Below are 13,978 nucleotides of genomic sequence, written 5' to 3'. Positions count from 1 at the left end.
TTATCCACTTATATGTTGTTTGGATTTGTTACAATGAGCATGTAATTGAAAAATAAAAATTTTATAACGGCGCCCGACCGTGAGGAATCCTTGCCTGGGATGGGAGCCAAGATGGGGTGGAGGGAACCACAGACAATTTTCTCAGGCTGGGCTGAGCTTGAACCTGATTTTACATGAATCCCTCAACATACACCTTCCTCATCGGCGAGGAGAGGTACAAGAGAAAGGGCCCAACTTCAGCATAAGACAACCTGAGTTCAACCCAGTTCCAGCACCAACCAGCTGGGTAGGTTTTGCCAAATATCTTAACCCCTCTGAGTCTCCACTTCTCAGCTGCAAAGCATTATGGGCTTGCTGTACAGGTCAGAGAGAGAGTGACTGGCACACAGCAGGCGGTTGCTATGGCTGCTCAGACCCATTTTCTCAGCAGCTGTGGCTCCTGGGGACCTGGTATCATGTGAATTCAAGTGAAGTCTTGGGCTGACATCATCTGGGAAGGTTTTATTGTCCCACAGTGTCCACATCCAATTCTCAGGTTCAAACTCAATTCAGAGAGATAAAGTTTCACAACAATATTACAAGCTAAAAAGCCCAATGACACCCCAAGTCACTCCCTAATTTCAAGCCCTCTCTCATTCCAAAAGCAAAAAATAGACAGGAAGAGAGATCTCTGTTGGTGTTCTGTTTTGTTTTGTTTTGTTTTGTTTTATTAGTTTCAAATATACAGTACATTGGTTAGACATTTATATAGTTTATAAAACGATCCCCCTCTGCTCCTTCTCTCCTCTGGTTTTCCACCTAGCCAATATATTAATGCTAACTGCATTCCCTCTGCCATGCTCCCCATCCCTGTGACCATCTATCAACTACTAATTTGTACTTCTTTAACCCTTCACCCCATTCTCCCAGCCTCCCAACTCCTCCTCCCCTCTGCCCATCACTTGGTGTTCTGTTTTAAAGAAGTAATTTGCTTCAAGGTTCCCTCTCAGCAGGTCTGGCAACCATGAGGATGGGGCATGGAAAGAACAAAGCCCCGACACTTGGGTCCTGCCTTTAGAAACCAGGACAAGAGGCTGCATCAGTGAATGGGGGATGGAGAAAATTTCAGAGGAGCTTTGATCCCTTTGAAGTTTATTTCAACTTCAATATAACTTTAATATTAGTCCTTCAAATACTACTCATTATTACCTGCATGGATTGGATTATTCAAATAATTGCTCAAGCCCCCTCCCCCCCTACGCACACCCTCATCCCCTAAGTGCATACCGACCTCAGAGCAAGCGTTCTCCCTTCAGAAGGTCCTTGTGAAGTCTGTAATCTCCTGAGCAGCTTCATTTATCGCCATTGTGCATTCCTACAGATTCTTAGTTTAATGACACCCTTTCTGAAGCAGCAGCAATGGTGCCAAATGGCACTTGCATTTCCAGGAAAGCAGCCAAACTCATTAAGTTAATAAAGGAATTTAGCTGTATAGAGATGCCTCCTTCACATACATCCCCCAAAACCTACACTTGCACAACTCATCAGCAGTCATTAAATTTCAGCATCCACCCGCAAAACACTCACCCCACTGAGTCACAGCACAAGGCTCCATGTGGGGCTGGGGAGGTTAGAGCACACCAGGTGTGAGCTTGGGATGCAGAGCCTGGCCAGTCCTGGCTTCTCTCCCACGTCTGCTCCCAAAGCAGCTCCCCAAGAATCCCCTCTCCAAGCCAGAAGGAGCCCCGCTGGAGCCTCATGAATCGTGATCAATGACAGGACAGGCTCCATCTGTTCCCTCAGTTGTTACAGCAAGATTGTTTGCATTCACAGCATAGGCTGAGGATGGGGTGGTGGACAGGAGGCAATTGTCAGATAAACCATTGCAACAATCACCTGTGTAGTCTCCCACTTCATTCTTACTCCTCTCCCATCATGCTTCCCCTTTGCAGCCAGGGTAATCTCCCTAAACCATAAATCCGATTATATCACCCCTCCCCAATGCTCACAAGAGAACAGTCCCCCAGATTCCTCCAGTAGCATCAGACCTTTCAGGACACCCTCCACCACCACTTATCTCTCTAGTCTCCTCATCACCACCCACCTACCCATTCCCCTGCTCCACACTCCAGCTCCCAAAACAGACCCTTCTCTCTCTCTCTCTCTCTCTCTCTCTCTCTCTCTCTCTCTCTCTCTTTCTCTCTCCTCTCTCTCTACTCCCAGACTGCTCCACCAGTACCATTCTCAGATGCCCTCCTCACCTCCCCGCTCCCCGCTGCTTTCTCTTTTCCTGGATAACTGCAACTCATCCTTTGAGACTCCACCAAGAAATCCCTTTCTCCTGGAAGCCTTCCCTGTCCTCCCAAATTTGCCTTAGTAGGTGCTTTTTCTTCGAGCTTCCATAGCAACAGGCATGTACAAGAACACTTATCATACAAAATCATGAACATCTGCTTTTTATCTGTCTCCACAACTAGGGTGTGAGTGCCCATGGTTCCCATGCCAGGAACTAATCATTTTTACCTCTGTATTCCCACTTACCTGGCACATGGAGGTACTAAGTCAATGAAGACAAAAGATCCTTTCTGATATTATGGTCATCACACCCCGCACATTGAGTTCCTGCCTTTTCTGACACCCTATCTCCTCAATGACCTTTGTAGAAATGCCCTCCTCTTTTCTGGTCCCCAGATCTCTTTTCCTTGCTCTCTTTTAGTTCTTTCTTTCCTCCTCTCTCTTTGCTCAATGAGAGTCACATTGACTCGTCAAATGGAAGCTTTAAATATTTTTATTTCTCCACTCCAGGGAAGAATGTATCTGGTCCTATCCACCTTCTTCAAGCGGCCGCTCCACCTCCTCTCCAGTCCCACACCCCGAGTCTCAATCCTGACACCTTTAATTCCACCAGAGGTTGGGGAAAGTCTTTTCACCTCCTGCCATCCTGCAAAGGAGCATGAGAACCACCCATGGTTCACCCAACCTAAATTCTGGCTCCCAACGTGATCCGCTACAGTTCGTTATCACTGCTCTGTAACGGGGATGACTGTATGACAAACTCATTCCCCTTTATAATGCTACGCAGATCAATTGTGGAGTTCAGCCAGGCTTCTCGGAAAGGGTTTTATATTTCTTATTGGCACCAGCTCTTGGCATAATGAATTCCTGAAGTTTACTACCCTCGAATGTGTTACAAACCTTCTTCTTCCAAGTGCCAAGGCACAGCAGATAATTAGCATCCTGGAAATAGTGGCTATATATGGATTGTGGTCTTGTACCACCGCACCTACCTCATTTTTCCAGCACCCAAGATCCTTCTTCATGAGAACCGAAGGGCATGTGAAGATTGGTTCAGTCAAGGACCCATGGGCCACTAATGGCTGCCTTGCAGGAACTCTTTGGTCAAGGCGAAAGACCCCATGAGCAAAAGCTAGGATAGCGATTGGTCCCCAAGGCTGAACCTTTAGCTGGTCTGAGCAAGAGGACTGCAATGGTCAGAGTTCAGCTGAAAGCTGAAACCTCTCTAATATCTCACATGCCAGGAGTTTAATGCAGAAAATGGGCCACAGTAGAGAAGAAAAGGCTAAAAAGCCAAGCAGGGATGGTGAAGCAACCCAAAAATTAACAACAGCAGGAAGCCAGCATCCCTCCAGGGCTTCAGGACACAGGGGAGTGATGGTGTTACCAAAACTTGGAAGCCAGGACCATCCAGCCAAAGCTAGAACCACAGCAGAGGCTACCCAGCAGAAGGTGAGACCATGGAGGGAGGGATGTCCAGCAGGAATTTGGAACAGCCATGCAGATGGAGCCAGGACCAGAAAACGCCCTCCTCTGCCCAGAGAAGAGAGAGAAGGAGAAATGTCCTGACTTCTCCCTTCTTCCCAAGCTCCAATCTCCTGCCAAACCGAGACAGAAACCAGTGTCAAGGGGCCTAGGAAGAAAGGCTTGCAGGAGAAAGGCAGGGATGGATCAGAAAGCAAAAGACAATGACCAGTCCAGGGACCAGGGAACAGACACACCCCAGTTGTTCATGTACTCTCATTATGGAGAGACAAGGTGCCTGACACAGGATCTTCACTAGGCTTCTGTAGTCTCAGCATATTTCCAAAGTGATGAGGAGCCCAGAGCTGAGCTCAGAGTCCAGAGAGTGAGCACCTCAGAGTTTGTACAAAGAGAAGGAGGCTTTCCTTTTATGCCCATTGTTCTGCCTGGTGATGCCTGGCCTTGGGGACCCTCTTTGCTGCTGATGCACCTTGGGCACTGACATCAGGGTTCCCTTCATCATACCAAAGCTTGCAAAGTTGGAGTCATTTTCCCCAAATCACTCCCTGTATCCACCTCCTGGTTCATTTATATTGGTGGCTCTGAAATGATATCGCTTCACCCTCTGTTTTCTGAGCTGGGCAGCAGAAAACTACTTTCCCCAGAGCCTGTTTGTCAACCTGAAACCTCTGGTCTTTGGTTCACCCCCCACTGGCTCTACCTTTTATTCCTGATTCTAACCTTCTCATTCCCTACCTTAACTTTGTGTTACATATGTTTCTGAAATAGTGTGAAGCAATATAGGAGAACAAAGAACTGACTCCTTTAGTCAATCTAGATGTGAATAAGCCAATACAAGTAAGAAATAAATGGAAATTGGGATCCTTCCTCTCTTAGTGCTCAGAGAGCATTGACTGAGCTGCTCCAGGGGCCTGAGCTTAGAACCAGATCTACATTTTCCAGATCCTCTGAACAGTCCTGGACAACTGGAAATTTTGCATCTTTTACTGAGCACTTATCTTGTGCCTGCCATTGTGCGGGACACTGTGAGCACTCAGAGGGGAAAAACACGCTCCAGGCCTCATGGATTCATGCCTTAAGTGCTCCACAATCTGGCCCCAGCTCACTTTTCCAGTACCATCTTTTGCCACTTGCCCACCACACACCCTTCACTGTAGTGATATGGGAAGGACTGGAACTGAGAACTTAAAGCTCCGTAGACACAGATGAGGACTGAAACATTTAACCCATTTGGCTCTATGCAGAGAGATCTAACTCACCAGGAGCCCACAGCCACCAGGGGCACAGTAATGCTGTCAAAGGAGTGCATAATTCATCAAAATGTGTTAGGTTTTCTGGCAAAACCCTGGGAAGAAGGAAGAAGGCAAAGGACCCATTTGCCAAAGTAAGCCAGGTGCTGGTAAGGACCCGGACAATTCCATGTAGTCCAGCTCTTCTATTATTCATTCATTCTTTTGTTCAACAATACATATCGAGCTTCTACTACATACAACAAGTACAGTGTATTAGGTGCTACAAGTATGATTGTATACAAAGCAGATGTAATCCCTGGCCTCAAGGAAGTGACAGTCAAGAGAATAGATAGGCAAGAATAAAAGATTAGTGGCATCTCCCTGTATGTAGGCTTTATCTCTATAGCCAAAGGTATCTCTGGTCTGGGAGAAATTCTACAGATCAAAATGCCGTGGTCTGATTGTTTCAAGCTACACCTCCTTGAGAAACTGGACCCACCTCATCGGCTTAAGATCCACGGGGCAGCAGGGCCCTGTTCTGTGATATGATCAAAAGTAATCAGAATGGGAACCCAAGAGATCCTTGAGAGGCAGGAGAGATGTCTCATGAGTGGCATCTGCTTCTTCCTCAGAATTTTTAATCACTCAGAGTCTATATCTAGGGCCTGAGCAGGAATAACTAGAGACCTCAACCTCCAAATTTCACCTCAACCAGCCCACTCCATGGCCAGCTGGGCTCACAGGAAGTTTCCCTCTTGGTCTCAGAGCCTTCTAGATTGGTTTTAATGTGTTCTATCATAGCTCAAAGCAGTTATCTGCAAGATCTAATTTCTGTTAAACTATCACCACCTGGTGGCCTAAACTGAATTTTGTCAAGAAAAGAGAGTCTTGAGTAATAGTGTTTAATGACCAGTTGACATTAGAAATTTGTAGTTTTCTAAGGAGGCTTAGCAGGGCTATCTCAAAGGGCCTCGTTAATTCTCCACGCTTAGCCCCACATGGCTGATGATTTGGCTTATTTTTAAAAGCTCCTAGGAGGGAATTCTATGTTTATCTTCATGCTTAACTCATTTTTGCACTTAGCACCTCTCACTGGGCAGAAGTCCTCCCTCAGAGCTAATCTGAGTTCCTCCTGTTGCAGCTAAAGCCCTTTGGCTTTGATTGACATCAATGGGACTTTAGACATACACTCAGAGGTCATCATCTGACCTCTGTATTTTCTAGCTCAAGGCCTCCGGGGAGAGGGAGTGGGTGACAGTCCACTTAATGCAATGAACACAAGTGTGTTCTTAGAGGCTCAGGCCTCTCCCAGTGGCAAGGGCCAGAGCAAGCTCAATGTGCATATCAGACTTGCATCCCAACTACTTTTTTTAAGTAACCTCAGGAGTGACAAGGCATAAGCTTATTGGAGGTGGATACATTCACCAGTCACCCTGAGAGCTCACCTTTCAGCACATTGGTGACAGCAGGAGGCGTGGGGATAATAGTGGGCTTTGGACTCTTCCAGGTCTGATCTCATCTGCAAGCTAGGGACAACACTTTTTTTAAAGTGTTGGTAAGATGAAGTGAGCAAGCTCTGCAAAGTGCTTATGTGAAGCAGATCCCACGCAGTAGATGCTATCATCTGCCCCTCCCCCCACTCCTAGGACTGTCATTAAAAACCTCAATTTGAGAGGGGTGACTCCATAGTGTAGTGGTTAGCACGTCTGCTTTACAGGCACAAGGTCCTGAGTTTGCACCCCAGGTGGAGCCATGGACCATACCCTGGGTGCACCTGGCCCTGGGTGTCCCTGGCCCTGGGTGTACCTGGCCCTGGGTGTCCCTGGCCCTGCCCCGGTGTGCCCTGTGAGTGTGTGGGAGGAGATGCCCTGCCTTCAGAGACCCAGTTTTTAAGGGGAGACAGCAACATCAGGAGCGGAAGTGGGGAGGAGGAATAAGACATCAAGTAAAATAAAAATTGTATTAAGTAGCTACATATAACAAGTTAAAACGAGAGTAGAGAAGAGATAAGATGACGCCAAAAGTTAAGGTGGTACATAAAGCATGTGCTTTAAGATTGTATTTTGTATATATTTTTAAGAGATGGGCCAAATGCTTGACTTAAAAGCTTCCTAGAGGACAAACCAAAAAGGCAAAAATGGCCAGTTGCTTGATGAAGTGGTTGAAAGAGGAAAAATAACTGAGTTCCCAAGGAAAGCACATTTCTGAAGCAAATGTTTCAAAAGTGTGTTCCCTTCAATCCTGAAATTCCTTTTCTAGGTATCTATCCCTTGGAGGTACTCACATGCGTGCACAAAGACATATATGTGTGCACGGTTGGTCATTGCAGAGTAGTCGGTAACACCAAAATACAAATGAAAACAAGCTAAATTACTATCGAATTGAACTAATTAAAGAAATTCTAGTACATCTAAACTGTGGGATACTATACAACTACAGAGAGGAAAAAGAATGACAGATCTATAGATACTGATACGGGAGGATATGCAAAATATTTTAAGAAAAAAAGAACGAACTTGCAAAAACTTATGTCCTACATATGTAATTTGTAGAGAACCATAACTTCATTCATGTAAAATGTTAACACTGGTGACCGCTGGGAAATGATAAAGTTAAAAGAACATTTTTACTTTTTAATCTACATAATTCTACATTTAGTTTTTTAATCCTAATAATTTAATTTAAATAAAAAGGAGGAACTGTCATTTTTAAAGTTATATGTAATTAGTATATTGCATTAATGTTCAATTTTCCGATTTTAATCATCATACTATGGTTATGTAAGAAAATTTCCTTTTCTTAGTATATATAAGCCAAAGTCCTTGGAGGTAAAATGTCATGACATCTACAACTTATTCTCAAATCATCAGCCAAGAATATAAATAAATGATAAAATAAAATAATGGTTGGAGGGATTGTTTTATGAACTATATAGATGTCTCACCAATATACTGTATACTTGAAACTAATTAACATAGATAAATAATTTTTAAATAAATAAATGAATAAAATAATAGTAAGTACACATAGAGAGTTAGAAAGCCAATATGTTATAATGTTATTAATTGGGGGATCTGGGTAAAGGTTATATGGAGTTCTCTGTACTACTCTTGAAATTTTTCTGTAAGTTTGAAATATTTTCAAAGTGAAAGGGTTTCTAAAAAGTTTCTCACAAGATTGCTTCTTTCTGGGGTGGAGACTGTGTGTCTTGCCTAATTCCTGGAGGACTCCACTGGTGGGTCCTCTTACACAGGTAAGGCAGGATCCAATCATTGTTCTGATTGAGACTTGCATGCAGTTAAGAAAGTACAGTGAGAATACTCAGAGTGAGAGAGTGTGTTCTGTTATAAATGATGTAAGTCGATGTGTCCTTTGGAAAACTACACCTGCAGGTTATGTTAGAGAAATGGGTTGGGGAGTTTCCTTAATCTGTATGGAGGCCACTTTGCATTTACAGAGTATCGTTGATTCTTAGAAGATAGCAATGTGGATGTCTGTATTCTTGTCAAAATTCACAGGAGATTAAAAGACAAGGGAGACACGAAATCCCGATTTTTTTTCAATTTACACTGGGGGAAAGATTAAAAGAAGAAAGAGAAGTCCCAGGGGAAGGAGGGGAACTGGATATACTAGATTATATCAACAAAAGAGTAAACTATTAGTGTTCAGTGCACAGTTTTACCTAAGCCTGAAATACACAGACTGGGGAAATGATTGTCAAACTACTAGAGTTGCCGTGTTGGGCCCATAGGACCATCCACACACCTGAAGGGAGTAGATAGTTCCACATCACTCATCTGGAAGGAGGTTAATACTGGGGTCTGTGTTAGAGGGGAAACTTGTTCTCTTTATTTGGATCTGAAGCCAGAATGACCTAACCTCTAAGGTGTGGTCATGGTTGGGGAATCTTGGGGCTGGAGAATGATCTTCCCATGTCAGAGGGAGACCAGCCAGAGTTACAGAGACGGCCAGCTAGGAAAGGGGCACTGAGATGGCCCTCATCTGCGGGCTCCGAGAACAATGTCAACAGCAGTCACTGTGAGTGACCTTTATCCCTGATCCTTCGGGAGAGTCTTGCTCAAAGTCATGTCTTCCTATCACAGTTTCGGTCTGCCACAGAGAATTGGGAAGGCCCATCCCACATTTCAGGAAGGGACAGAAAAGAGCAGTGCCCCAGGCTTGGTGGATTAGAGAAGACACTGGGCCCAGCATCTGAGGACAGAGATGGCATCTGAGACCATGGAGGCAACAGCAGGGTGGTAAGAGGAGGTCAGGGAGGAAGCTGAGGATGGACTACACAACCCCCATGAGGAAACACCTGGGACACTGTCAGACAGAGCTGCAAAGAGTAAAACTTTAAGGAGGCCAATTTCCAGACATTACCCAAGTTTGGATTCAAGATGTAATAATCGAAAGAAAGTATCGATTTATTCTGGTGGGTCGTAGGACATATAGATTATCCTCATGCATTAATTTTTAATAGAAACTAGCATTATTTGAATAAAAGTGGGTTTTTAATGTGCTCCTAAAAGGCCCTGAAGTATCAAGAAGAGAGCAAAGACCCAAAGCACCGGAAACAACTTTAAAACTTCAGACCTCAGAGAGTCCTCTGTTGACCAAACTTACAAAGATATTTCAATGAGTAGAAAGTACGTTACTGCCATCTATCGGCCAAAGTGAGTCACTGTTTAGTAAGATAATTCAAAAGACATCCAATGAATGCAGCTTTTATTGCACTGATATTGTGGGCCAGGCCCTGTTTTAGGCACAGAGAGTACAACAGTGAACAAAATCAGATTCTGTCTTCAGGGAGCTAACATTTTATTGGCAGGTTAGAGTGACAGAGGGTAAACAAATAAACAAATCAGGGAGTGAAAAGTGCTGGACAGAAAAATAAAGCAAGGTAAGGTGTCTAGAAGTTGGTGAGGAGGGCTGTGTTACAGGAGGCGAGGTAGCAAGACTTCTGGCTCTCTGGGGAAAATTAGTCCAAGAAGATGGAAACGCCAGTGCAAAGGTCCTGAGGTGAGAGTATTCTTGGTGTGTTCAAGGAACAGAAATGGGACCTGAGGGTCTCAAGCAGAGGAAGGGGGAGAGAGAAACATCAGGGGCCAGATCATTTGGAGTCTTGTTAGCCATCGGGAGGACTCTGGCTTTTCCTTGGATTGAAACAGGAAGTATTGGAAGGTTTTGAGCAGAAAAGTGATCTGACCTGATTTACATTTTAAAAGGTAATTCTGGCTGTTGCACTGAGAGAAGAAGCTAGAGGGCACATGAGAGTCGGGGGCAACTGTTAAGAGGCAATTGCAGTGATCTGGGTAGGAGATGATGGTGGGCTGCATCAGGGTGGCATTGGTGGGCGTGGTAAGAATTGGTTCTGGGTTCATTTAAAAGATAGCATCGTCGGGACTTAATGACAGATCGGAAGTAGAGCTGGAGAGAAAGAGAGGAGTCAAAGGCGACCCCAATGTTTTGGGACCAAGTAGTCATTCACCGAAATGAAGAGCCTGAGGGCAGAGAAGGATGGAGGGAAGGTGGGAGGTCGTGAAACGGGGAGCTCCAGCCTGGGGTGTTCAATTGGAGGCGGCTGGGCTATGCCCAAGTGGAGAGATTGACCAACTTCTGGATAAAGGCTTTGGCATTCAGAGGCATGAGAGGGGCTAGAGATGCAACCCAAACTATGCTTTAGAGAGAACAAAGAAAGGCAGGGTTTACAAAGGCAAAAACCACAAAGTGTGCTTCTTTCATGCAAATGAAGGATTGCTGGTTAGGTTAACAGGGATTGGTTAGTTTCAATATGCAGACAAAAGAGACAAAAACTACAACAAAGAAAGTAAAGTCCATATGTGTCCATGTAGCAGTGGTTGTTCTGGGATGTTTATGGCTCCTGGATGGGTATGGCTCCACCTTGAGCTGAGTTTAACAGCTAGGTTTAGCAGCTCTGAGAATTGAGGCTAAGGTGTACCTAGGTCCCACTTCCTTAATAGCCTCCTGACTATTTTAAGGGACTCTCTTAGCAATGATTATTCCATTTTTTTTCCATTGTCAGATGGTTTTTACTAAAATGTGTATAACCTCTGGATTCTGCTTTTGGGTCTCTATCTCAAGAGACATCAGCATAATCCTAGAAGGCTTATGTGAGGACATGCACTGAAAGATTCCTTTGTATGCATCCAGTATTACCTAACAACAACCACCAAAAAAAAAAAAATGAAGCATATTGTAGAATAAAACATATGTTGGGTTACAAAACAAAGCTATATATTTTATACAGATGTGTCTCTGCCTATGTTTCTGGAAGGACAGAGAACATGCTAGGAACAGTGGGAACCTCTGTGGAACCACGTCTGTACTGCTTGGAGTTTTCGTCATGAAACTGAATTCATATATTACTTGGAAATTAAAATTAAATAAAAGTAATATTTTAAATTACATCTTCATTAAATGTATTATTCTGGATACAAAAAAATAAGACTCAGTTACCTGCCTTCAAGAAACCTATGATCTTAAGAAGAAAGAGAAGTTAACTGTTGATTCTCAAACCTCTGCTACTTCCCAGGTCCCGTGCTAGGCATGTTCATATTTATCCATTTAACCATCACAGTAATTTGGAGCTTGGCTATCATATCCTGACTTTACAGACAAGATACAGATGTGGGTGTTGCCCAAGGTCACAGTTGCCTAGTGGCAGAGCCAGCCTCAGGACCCAACGTCTATGCTCTCCATTGCACTATCCACCCTCCAGGTACAGAGGGCTGAACTGCAAGGCATCATAGATCTGCTTAATGAACCATGGAATAGAGGATCAAAGCAGGAAAGGCTTCATCAAAGACTTGCCATTTGGGTTGGCCTTTTAAAAATGAGTACGATTTTGGCAGGCAAAACAGGAAGATAAAGGATGGGTTAAATTGCATTAAGCACCTACTAAGTGCTTCAACAGCTGTGCATTCTTTTGCATTATTTGATTTTATACACTATGAAGTAGGCATTGTTACCCTCATCTTACAGAGACAGACACTGAGGCCCAGCAAGTTAAGTGACTTGTCCAAGATTACAAAACTGTTAAAGGCAGAGTGGGCCTTCTAACTCCAAATCACATATCCTTTCCTCTAAACCCTGATAATCTAGAATTAAATGAAATATACTGGAAGAGGAAGAATCCTTGGCCTGGGTACCCAGAGACCCGGCTCCCTACCCCAGCTTAGCCATCAACCGGCTGTGAGACCTGAGCAAGTCCTCTTGCTTCACTGGGCCTCCACTATCCCTTCTGCTGGCACTCTGGACAAGTCCAAAATTAAAGGATTAGTCAAGGATTTCCATACTCCATGGCTGATAGCTTAGGGGCACTAAAGCTAACATGAGCATACCCATAGGTAAGACACATCCCCCCAAAAAGGGGACAGGGGACTGGACCTCCAAGGGTTTTCCTTGGTTGGGGAGGCGGGCAGAGACAGGCACTAGGGGAGCATGTTTCTCTGCTACTGTTCTCTGTCAGTCTCTCTCTGCCTAGCCTTAGCCTTCAAGACCTGGGGCCTCCCATGTTACCAGAATTCCAGCAGCCTTCTTGTGATATAATAAAAAGTAAATCTTTGGTTTTTTTGCCCCCAGTTCCTGGCACACAGTTCCTAAAACCCTTGGGATCTCTGGAGTAACTAGACAGTCTTTTGTATACTAGTGAGAAATCCGCGGGCTGGAGGCCTCTAGATAACTTCAGAATGGAGGCTGGCCACCAAAAAAGACCAAGGCACTCTCTTCAGGAAGAACAAATCAGCCATGCCTACGTAATGAAACCTCCATACAATCCTCTAAACCTTGCCCTATGCACCTCTTCCATTTGGCTGTTCCTGAGTCCATTCTAATAAACCAGTAAGTAAAGTGTTTTCCTGAGTCCTGTGAGTCATTCTAGCAAATTATCAAATCTGAGAGGGAGTCGTAGGACCTCTGAATTTGTTGCCAATTTGGACAGAAAAGTGGGTGACCTGGGATCTGAGGTGGGGAGGCTTGCTGGACTGAGCCCTTAAACCTACGTGACCTGTGCTACCTCCAAAGAGTTAGTGTCACAGTTGAATTGAGTTGTAAGTCACCCCGTTGGTGTCCAGAGAGTTCGTGTCAGCATTAGTTGGTGTCAGGAGGAAATAAAAAACCCCACACCCCTCCTCCGGGCCATATTTCCTACGACGACGCGGTATCTCAGGGCCCATCATGAAGGGCTCAAGTCCCTCTGATCATCATATCTATTGGGGCTGCACTTTCCCCTCCTGGTAAGTCTGGCTGTTGAATGTTCTCTAGTGTGTTTATTGGCCATTTAACAACAACAAAAAATAAATAAATAATTTTTTTAATTTATTTATTTAAATTAGTTTCAAGTATACAGTTCAGTGGTTAGACATCTATATAGTTCATAAAACAATCCCTCCAATTGCTCTCTCAGCTTCCCTGACCCTCCACCTAGCCATCATATTAATGCTAACTGCATTCCCTCTGCCATGCTCCCCATCCTCGTGACCAACTATCAACTACCGATTTGTACTTCTTTAACCCTTCACCCATTCTTCAGCCCCCCAACCCCCCTCCTCTGTCCATCACCAAATTATCCACGATACTGTGAGTCTGTTTTTGATTAGTTTGTTTTTTGTTCCTTAGATTCCGCATAATGAAATCATATGGTATTTATCTTTCTCTGTCTGACTTACTCCACTCAGCATAATAACATCTAGGCCCATCCATGTTGTTGCAAATGGTAGGATTTCATTTATTTTAATGGCTGAGTAATATTCCATTGTATATACGAACCATAATTTCTTTATCCACTCGTCTGTTGATGGGCATTTAGGTTGCTTCCATATCTTGGCTATTGTAAATTGTGCTGCCATGAATATTGGGGTGCATAGGTCTTTAAGAATTATTGTTTTGGTTTTCTTTAGAATTCTATACTTCTCATGTCTCTTCACTGTGCCAGACTAGAGTTAAGCTCAACGGGGTCTTCTTTC

Source organism: Pteropus medius, unplaced genomic scaffold (genome assembly GCF_902729225.1).
Source record: "Pteropus medius unplaced genomic scaffold, Ma_sr-lr_union100, whole genome shotgun sequence".
NCBI lineage: Eukaryota > Metazoa > Chordata > Mammalia > Chiroptera > Pteropodidae > Pteropus > Pteropus medius.
The sequence above is the reverse complement of the archived record's forward strand: the minus strand, read 5'-3'. Positions refer to the sequence as shown.